Below are 11,424 nucleotides of genomic sequence, written 5' to 3' on the forward strand. Positions count from 1 at the left end.
ACCTCCTCATGCGAGAAAAAGTCACCGTCACCCTATAGATGATCGACCGCATTTATCGAAGTTAATACTAGAATGCCAAGAACCACAGGATAACCTTCGCGACCAAGAACACTTGAGGAAAGTAGGCGATGAGTTGTGTCAAACTATATAACCAAGGTCGTAAATGTTGGGTTATGAGCATTCTAACACTCCTAAGTGTACATGCAACCCTAAATACCTTGGATCTATGTTTTCTCTATTATACATACAATTATGAACATCCAAGGTATTATCCTAATCTAGCATACAAAATAATAAATATAACAAGATAGAATACATACCTCTTTGATGTAGAATGTCTTCATGAAGCTTGAGTGCCTAGTGCCCCAAGTGTGACACCTCAAATGGTTCACACAACACCAAATACACTTGGAATAACTTGAGAGAAACTTGAACACTCCTTGAAATCGTCTAGCCCTCACACTCACATATTAGTGCACGATTTCTTGAGCCATGGGATTCTTTTATATGGTGGCTATTAGGGTTACACCATGTAACTCATAACTTTACCCATTCCTTATGCTCCATGGATTTTAACCTCCATGGAGTATCCATGGGTCACCCCATGGACTTAGTCCAACATAAGGAATCTTGGATCACAAGCCCACATATATAAGAATGAATGATTTACACAATCAACCCATATATTTAATTAGTCTCCTTTTGATCACTTAATTAATTCCAAATTAATTATTGATCAATACTAATTAAATAACCTTATTAATATATTAGAACTTATAATATATTAACCAACCTTAAGTGTTATTTCTCTCATTATAGTCTATCCAAATGCATGATGCCATGCAACCCAAATGGACCATGCCGGGTCGGGTCAAGTCTTACCAATTATAGTTATGGACTTAGACATTAATCCAACAGTCTCCCACTTGGATAAGTCTAAAACTATTATTGCGTATGACTTCAGGAACCGATCAGCAATCGTAGCTCTCAAAAGCTTCTGTCGAACTCTGACCTTTGTCAATGACTTGTCCATTAGATAAGGGATCATATATTCCTCCATTCTAGATATCATATGGACTGAGACATGGATTATCAATCATTCTCTCTGTCCATTTGTTGTTTCTCGATTTCCGATTCATGATGACTGACTGATTGAACAAATCAAATCAGTCCTGGCTTGGCCAAGCACTCACATGTATCATCTTTAAATCATCGAGGGGCCCACAGATATCGCTTTTATCCCGAAGGTAAAAGGAATGGATAAACTTCGACTCATATGGCTTATTCTACTACTTGTTGAATCATACACAAATGCACGTTTTATAACATCGAGTTACCAAATGCGTTTTCGTGCAATCAATGTACAACCAACTCATAGTAACAACTCATATCTCTAGGTTTGAAGAATATAAGATATTATCTTCTCATGATCACTCGTGATAAAATCCATGAAGTGATTCAAATGAGTGCGGGTTTGATCCAATACTCAGAACTTATGAGCACTCATGAGTGTTGTAGCACCACTTTGTCCACCAACTTGGACCTCTACAAACCAACCCATGACAGTCTTGATTCATATCTACTTCCAACATATGACCGACTGTGGATGGTTTGAATAACTTAATCATTCAGGAAGAGCGACTTAGTTATTCTAGAAGTCAAAACATGCAAAGTGAAACACAAGAATAAATGAATCAAATATGGTATCAAACCCTATGAATATAAATAAACACTTTTATTTATCACCATACTGATTACTCTCTATCCATTGTTTCGGTTTTATCAACTTTATACTTGAATTAAAAACACTAGTTGTCCCATGCTCCAAGCATGTACACTATGTTTTTCTTAAACAATAGTTTTGCCATACACCAAGTATGCACTCTATGTTTGTCTATGATCCTTACTTTGTGAAATAAACCAATTGAACATAATTTCAATGATTCTAATTTCACACTCCCAAATCCTTATCGAAAAGTGTGAGAATTTCAAATTCCTATCATTTATCGAAATCTGTTTAGATTTTAAACTTATATGCACTGACCCTCCTGTAATGAATATGTACAAAGTCACAAAGACTTGTCAACAGTCATTATAAGGTATTCCAATGGAGATCAACTCCATGGAAACTACGTCTCATATTCAAAGTACATTGCTTTGGACATGCTTCTTGCATTAAGTTTTCTAATCTTACACAGATAACTTCCACCTATGGAGACAACTCCATATTCTCATTTTGACTATCACTTCTGAATAAGAGATGCCTCTTTTCAGAATATGTCAATATGGTCCTTCCAAAATTAGCACTATACTTCCAACTGTCCCTGAGCAACCAATCTTTGGTAAACCTCAGATTGTACTCGACAATTGCTTAATCATTTTAGTCATATCCAATTCTAGACCTTTTCCCTTCTTAATGCCTCTGGGCATTTGGAAAAATTTAGAAATGACAAATATTATAGCACATGCAATCACCCAAAGCAAATGGTACACGATTCATGATGTCTCACATAAAGACATGATTCTAGACCAGTCTTTTGCTACAATATTTTTATTTGCCATGTTTTCAAAATTTGACTATGAAGAGGGATGCCGTAATCATAATCGAATTTTGAGAACGCAATATATAGAATTTCCTTAAGTTAAACCAATCCAACATGAAATTCATATATATATTCTTGACTAAAGATGATTAAGGTCTCAATCTAAGCCTTTAGAACTGAAATGAAGTATATCATAATCGAATTTTGAGAACGCAATATATAGAATTTCCTTAAGTTGAACCAATCCAACATGAAATTCATATATATATATATTCTTGACTAAAGATGATTAAGGCCTCAATCTAAGCCTTTAGAACTGAAATGAAGTATATCCTCTCCCTTAATTATAGCAAAACAACTTTTTCAATCCCTGCAGCCTCACGAATTGAAACTTTTGTTTTCTATAATTAACATTGCTAACTTGCAACACTAACAATAGTTATCATGCTCCCACTAACATGATGATTATTAGCATAACACTTATGCTCCCACTAGCTTTGACATGTACTCAGAAATCAGCTGGACTTCTAGAAATCAATACTTTATTGACTTCCTTACCAAAGTTCAGATTTCTGATACGAGATGCTTTGATAAAACTTTATCAAAATCATACACCTTTCCTTAGATAGCATGCATGTGTGTCTAAACAATTTCAGAACTATGAAAAGCGATGCCGTAATCATAGTCTCAATTGTTTAGACCTTTTGCCATCTGCTTCAAATCTACTTGGTGGAAGTGTTTCCTCACCATCATTTTCATGAATCTGAGAGAAACCTTATGACCCTTAGATTTTATGGTGTATGTGTTCTTATCCATGTGAATCGTCAAAACCATAGTCACAAGACAAGGATAATGACAAATCCAAACTCATATGGACTGAACTTATGTAATCTTAACTTCTTGCCACCTGGCAGTACAGGGCCTGCCATTGCTTCCAAGTTGTTATGCAACCAATTGAGAACTTTCAGAACTCCTATGCAAAGCCAACTTTTAACTGGAATGGGCACAGAATATGTCAACATGATAGGTTATAAACCTCAAGTCGTGTGCTAGTGAAGAACCTCAGGTTTTATTCTTGATTAGTTCTTGAAATTCTTTTTAGGATCTTTAAGACTCCCACTGTCCTCTTGACATATAAGACTCCCTTGTCAAATATTCAAGAGATAGTGCGGATTCTTTATCAAGACTAACACTTTACACAATTGGCCTAAGTTGGTCTCTGTTTTATCTAAAACATCACAACTTACCAATTTCAAATGTACAAGAGTAGATAACCTTTTACTATTACATTTGACTAGGGTTAACAAACCCTCTTTAAGATATGTCACTCAAGTTACAATCTTGGAGTATGACTCTAAGAATTGTTTTGGAACGAAGTATGACTCATCTTTTTGATTTAACCATTTCAACAATTCATGACTCCTCTTCTTAGTCATAAGAATGCACTAAGATGACTTTAGAGGACCAATTGTGATATGGTATCTTAATCATTAAGATGATCATAAACATGATACTAAAGTACTCTCCCATTTTTTCAGATTTGAGAAACTTTTATCTTTCTGCCATACTTTGATTCTTCTTATTCGTTCTGTCTCACATTGAAACTTCTCCAATGCTACAGACTTATACTTAAACTTATAAGTATAACCATATTTACTGAACTTAAGTAAATCATGACGAATAGTCTTCTTGATCTTTTGTGGTGGACTTGACCAGTGCACAAGAATGTGTACTCGGTCCCTTAGTCCTTTCCTTATTCACATAAGGAATTAGTCTTAATTTTCCAAGCTGAAAGTTCTCATTCATCATACTATACAACTTGCATGATTCCAAGTTTCGGTCCAATTGAACCTTGGGTGATGAGAATCTTTCCTTATTTGGTAATATTAGACACTACCACAACCGAAAGAATCAAATCCATTTTTCCAATATTGCTATCTATGGAATCTTATAAGCAACAACTTTTCACAAATGCCATTGTAAGGATACTTAAAATAAATAAAATCAAAACCTTTTTCTTTTATTTTAAAACTTTGCGGAAAAACTTATCCTTACAATCCATATGAAAACCTTGTTGTTATCTATTCCTAAGCAATATAAATATCATAACTCTTAAGTAATAGCCCAAAATTCTGATCACCGAACCATGCGATTGAAATCCATCTTCGCGATCATAATCAGCATGTACTTAATAGAGTTAGACAATGGACTTTACCTGAAGTAGAGCCAAACTTATTGACTTTAACATCCTTAGGTAAATTTGGCAGCTTCGTAACCAATGCCCCTTCCTTTAGCAATAGTTACCTATGGACCCTTGATAATGGGACTATCTCAGACTTCGCCTCTCTCTTTACCATTGGGTCAACCGAGTTGACTATGGTCGATCCCTTTCCATTGGGAAGAGAGAGCTTTACTGGATATCCAATGTCATCATTGTCAATGTCCATAGCGTTTTAGGAAGTTGATCTTAGCAAATAGATAAGATCATTAAGGGTCTTGTCTTAGTCTGTTTCATAGGATTCCCAAAAGAACTCACTATGTGACTTAGAAAGTAGTTGATCCACCAACTTTCTCAAGACTTTGACACCCAACTCTCTCGGCTTGTCAATATGTGACTACATCTCCAAGATGTAATCACACCTAGACCTTGCCTTGCCAATAGGGCTTGAGTGACCTTAAACTTTTTAGGAACTTGTGGGTTAGGGAGAATAATTGGAGGAGGTGAAAGAAGTATGATATCCATGGGACATCATCTTCATTTAGGAAAGCTTGTTTCAAGAGATTTGGGAAGATCATAAATGTCTAGACCAGACATCTTTTTGGGAGATATTCAAGATAGTTGATTTAAAGTCCTTAATATGACACCCAATATGAAATATTAAGGCTAGGACCCAACAAACTATTTTATAACTTAGAAGAGGGATGCCGTAATCCAAGCTATAAAATATTTGAAGGTAGGTGAATGACGATTCACCAATTTCCACCATGAAAAACGAAATAATTTATTAGGTTTTAATTGAATTTGAAAGTCCTAGATCTTTGAGATTCATTGAACTGTTCAAAGGCATGTTTCAATCTCGAGTGTGCCCTTCAGGTTTTGTGACTGGGATGCCGAGGATCACAAAACAAGGTGTGAATAACCATGCAAATATACTTGGTACCCTTAATATTTACCCCTTAATCAGTGTGCCGGTTAACCACACACGCTCCACCGATACTATGATAAATATTAAGTTACCCTTTGCCTACCTTGTTAAGTCCAGGTTAGTGTGCCGGTTAACCACACACGCTCCACTAACGACTTAAGCAAAGTGCAAAGTGTAATTTCATGGGTTAGCACCAAATTCACATTTTCCTAAGTAACTAAGATTGGGTATTAATAAAAGTTTAGTTACTTAGTATTTATCATTAATACTTTTAATGAAAGGAGAATTATAGTCCTTGTCCTACCCGTTCGGCTAACGACCCTCCACCAGTCAAGGAAGCGGTGGGTGAGAGTGGACACCCATTAAACTGCCATTTTATAGGCAGTAACCTTATACCCCCTTATAGACCAGCTTCGTGAATGAGGCCTACTAACGGTAAGACTAACTTTACTCTTATACATATATATAAATATTATTAACTTATAATATTATAAAGTATAAGGGTTGAATTTTAACTTTTAAAATTCTAAGGGCTAACTTGGAATTAAATTATTCATAAGTGAAAACTTTTCAAATTCCAAAACTTGAGGGCAAGTTTTGAAACTATTCAAAACTAATTAATTCCATAACTTATGGGTTTAAAGTAGTTTTAATTAAAAAAAAAAACTCTTCAAGTTCCATAACTTGAGGACAAGTTATGGAAGACTTTAAACTAATTAATAAAAAAATATCTTTTTTTATTGTAACTTATGGAACTAATTAAGGTTACACTTTTTTTTTTAATTTAATGAAGAGACTCTTGAACCTCCATAACTTGAGGACAAGTTATGGAGTCATAAAACCATTTAATTAGAACTAGACTCTTCATTTTGTAACCTTTGCCAACTTTTATGAGTTTTATGATTCTTAAATGTGACTTTTCATATAACTTGAGGACAAGTTACAAAAACACACTTTAGAATCAACTCTTATATTAAAATGGATTGAAAACAACTATTTCACACAACTTTTCTATTAATCTAAGAACCTCATAAGAACAAGATAATTCAAATCATCAATCTTCAAGAAATTAGCATGAACATACAAACTAATACAAATCTTGAAATTATGACAATTACCTTAGAAATTAGATTAGCATGAACATTACCACATCAAAAATAAGTTTATAAGTCCAAAAACATCTTAGGGTAATGTTCCTAGTCCAATTCCAGCCAAAACAATCGAATATATGCATCCAACTCGATTTTTCAGCTACTTTTGCAAGTATAACAAGAAAACAAGCCTAGGATCTGATACTACTGTTGGGTTATGAGCATTCTAACACTCCTAAGTGTACATGCAACCCTAAATACCTTGGATCTATGTTTTCTCTATTATACATACAATTATGAACATCCAAGGTATTATCCTAATCTAGCATACAAAATAATAAATATAACAAGATAGAATACATACCTCTTTGATGTAGAATGTCTTCATGAAGCTTGAGTGCCTAGTGCCCCAAGTGTGACACCTCAAATGGTTCACACAACACCAAATACACTTGGAATAACATGAGAGAAACTTGAACACTCCTTGAAATCGTCTGGCCCTCACACTCACACATTAGTGCACGATTTCTTGAGCCATGAGATTCTTTTATATGGTGGCTATTAGGGTTACACCATGTAACTCATAACTTTACCCATTCCTTATGCTCCATGGATTTTAACCTCCATGGAGTATCCATGGGTCACGCCATGGACTTAGTCCAACATAAGGAATCTTGGATCACAAGGCCACATATATAAGAATGAATGATTTACACAATCAACCCATATATTTAATTAGTCTCCTTTTGATCACTTAATTAATTCCAAATTAATTCTTGATCAATACTAATTAAATAACCTTATTAATATATTAGAACTTATAATATATTAACCAAGCTTAAGTGTTATTTCTCTCATTATAGTCTATCCAAATGCATGATGCCATGCAACCCAAATGGACCATGCCGGGTCGGGTCAAGTCTTACCAATTATAGTTATGGACTTAGACATTAATCCAACAGTAAAGAGATTGTAGACTCGACACCGGTATAGGTGTTAGTCGAAGCGTTATACAAAAACACGCGCTTCCTACAAACTGGAGGGAGCCGACACCTTAGAGAATGGGGCATGTCTTAGAGATTTGTTGGGCTACTAGGTGTTCCAAAGAATACTATCTCTAAAGAGATAGTAGAACCACCTCCTGAAATAGCCAATCATTTCAAAAATCCCTAAGGACGAAGTTAGCCCTGACCAGAGACTGTTATCCATGAAACAGCGAAGCGAGTAAGAGAATGATTCTTTCCAGTTAGGAATCATACTGTGAAAGCATCTATTAAACGATGATGAAAATTAACGCTTTCTAAACATCGTCTTGTAAAACCCTATCTCACTGACTTTGAGAGTTTCCGTTAGAAACACCTCGAGAGTCAGAAGTGCAGGTCCATCTTTGCACTAGGTCGAGATAGATGTCCCGTAACCAATAGATGCCAGTGTATAGCCGATACCCCCATCGATCCAGAAGAGCTCCGAAGGTCAAACAGCAGGAAATACGAATCCGAAAAACGACCTGAGCCTTCTAAGAACCAACTCGGAGAACTACACCCTCAGTAAGAGAGAACTTTTGGAACTTCAAAATGGCGATCACGCCAGTGATGATCTCACCATAGAAGTACATTACGTTCTAAGTACTGAAAAGCTCTACCTTTCCAAGAGCTTAGGACCATCAGAAATTCTTGATAAGAATTGGTCCAACCCCCGTCAGACCTCAACTACTTTAGAAATTCCATAAATTCCACCCTAGTCTATTCACGTCTCCAACATGGACAAAGTGCTTGTCCGACGTGACTCGTATAATCCCACTCATCGAGATAGAAATCATTGAGAACCCCAACTTCGTAGATGAACCTGTAGGGATCATGGACCGAGAGTTCAAGCAAACGAAACGAATCCGCATCCCAATCATGAAGGTGCACTGGAACGCCAAGCGAGTACCGGAGTTCACTTGGGAGTGCGAGGACCAATCAAATAGGAAGTATCCTCATCTCTTTACTCAATTGTTCATACCTACTTCCTTGCCTAAACTCTAATTTCGGGACGAAATTCCCTCTAACGGGGGGATGATGTGACAACCCAAAATTTTCTATTTCTTTGACAGCTCAGCCAGTCAACCCAAATTAGTGTCAGACTTATTCCTGCTATCATTTAGCACAATTTAAAGTCTGTTCGAGCATTCCGAGCCTTGTACACTTAAGGGATAAGTGTCGGGGTTTATCTGCCGAAGCTATAGTACGACAAACGAGCCTGAAACCCATTGACCTGGAGTTCACGGCCACCACATGGGAGTTTACGGCCGTAAACTCCATGTGAGCCGTAAAATCCACCTTATATGGTGAAAGGTTGGCCATTTGTTCATTCCTCCCTTTCCTTTGGCTGAAATCCTCTCAACTATCATCCCGATCTTCGTCCCCGATCTTCAAAACTCGTAAGTTTCTTGTCCCAACTAGTTGATATGTTACTTGGTCTAGTGATCTTACATGATTTCATCCATGAAATCATTCCATTTGTGTAGATCTTCAAGTTTCACCAAGAACACCAAGAACACACACTAGTGTTCTTGGCCAAAATCGACAATTCGAGCTCCTAGATCGTAAGTACTCTTGTTCTAACTCGTTGTATACTAGGTTTAACATGCTTAGGGCTTAGAAACATCAAGAATCAATGGATGAATGAGAGTTTACGGCCAAGGCATGTTCTTGGGCCGTAAACTCCCTTTAAGGGTGCAATGATGCCCTTTCTTCCTTCCTTATGCCCAGAACTTAGCCTAGAACCAAGCACCATTGAACTAGGGACCTTAAACATCAAAGAAATGGTCCTTTGGCCGTAAACTCTATAAAGGGGTGATATTGTGCCCCTAACACCTCCTATGGCTTGTATAAATGACTAGAACCTTGCATGCTTAACCTAGAAACACCAAAACACGAAATGGGTGGGCAAACATGAGTTTACGGCCGTAAACTCATGTGTTTACGACCACAAACTCCACCAAGGGTCCATTTGGAGCCCTAGTCACTTCTTAAGCCCTAGATTCGAGTCTAGCTTATTTCCTTGAGTGATATAAGACTTTTGAACACCCAATGGCACCACTTCCATGAGTTTACGGCCGTAAACTCATTGGGGAAGTGGTCCAGAAACCATAAACACCCCTAAGGGCCACCATTTGAGGAGTAAACTCCAATGTGAGGCCGTACTCTCTTTATATGCAACCCTTGGTACTCCTAGCACTTGTAGCAAAGTGTTTTCATGCATTAGGATGTCCTTACTTGCATAATTAGTTATTAAATGACTAATTAGATACTTAAATGTATCATTACATGTTAAATAGGATCCGAGTGTGTGTTCAAGTCCTCACTTGACACATAACATTCTATACCATCCGTTCATCCGAATCACCCACGTCAGATGAGTTCATACCCTTGAATCAACCTTTTAAATGATTTTAAATGCTTTTATAGGGGGGGGGGGGGAATACAAGTTGAACTATAGGGTTATTATATCAATCACATGTGATTAATAAATGTATAGCAAATAGATTTTTGTATGTTAAACTGTTTTATCCAGCTAAAGGTTTTCAAATCCTGTTTTCAAATCTCTTCTAAAGTATGAAAATCCCTTTTTAGATTATTAAAGCTTTTTCAAAGGCTTTACCAAAACTTCTTATATGCTTTTATATTGTAAAATGCATTTCTATATATGTATAGTTATATAAGTAATGTTTGAAGGACTTAGGAAGGCTAGTGCGCTTTAATTCCTTTTCCTTGTTTGGATGTGGCTTTAGGGTATCGGTTATCCGTCCGAAGGTCGTTTAAATATTAGTTATATATCATGTATACATATATAGTCATACAAAGTTCTATCAGCCAGTTCATCACCTTTGGGTAGCAAAGGCATCTAGATAACCTCTCAAGTAAACTATAATAGGTATAATTTAGAAACCAACCATAACTTTCATGAAGGAGAACTTAGTTACATCTAGATTCTAAAAACTTATACTTTTAGTAAAAGAAAGGTTTATAGAAATCAAAACCCGGGATACATCCTCATGACGCGGATTTCACCGTTGTCAAGCGGTAACCAGAGTCTCCTGGAGGGAGAGCGGGCATTGTGTGTATAGATCTATATGGGACAGACACTCCCACATCCTGACTGCTAGCTACAGTCCCGACTGACCAAGCCAAGGGGTGACAAATGTCACATTTAATCCGACGCCAGCAGGTCGTCAAGTATTCGATTGTCAATCAGTATGGTTACGAGTATCTCTACGCTTACCTTATAATTCATGGCTTTAAGGTAATAAGTATTATCCCGGTATTTTCTATATATGAAATCACCATAACCTATTTTCCTAGTTATACACTAGGCCACATTTTAAAACCTTTAAACCAACCCACTTAGGATTAAAGGCTATATTAGACTCTCCGAGGCGTATTGTTCATTTAATACTTCCTGGAGTCTGTATTTCTTTATTTTTAGACTCTCCGAGGCGTATTGTTCATTTAATACTTCCTGGAGTCTGTATTTCATTGTTTTAGACTCTTCGAGGCGTATTGTTCATTTAATACTTCCTGGAGTCTGTATTCCTTTGTTTTAGACTCTCCGAGGCGTATTGTTCATTTAATACTTCATGGAGTCTGTATTCCTTTGTTT

This window comes from Lactuca virosa, chromosome 4 (assembly GCF_052849685.1).
Source record: "Lactuca virosa cultivar CGN04683 chromosome 4, Lactuca_virosa_CGN04683_v6, whole genome shotgun sequence".
Classification (NCBI taxonomy): Eukaryota; Viridiplantae; Streptophyta; class Magnoliopsida; order Asterales; family Asteraceae; genus Lactuca; species Lactuca virosa.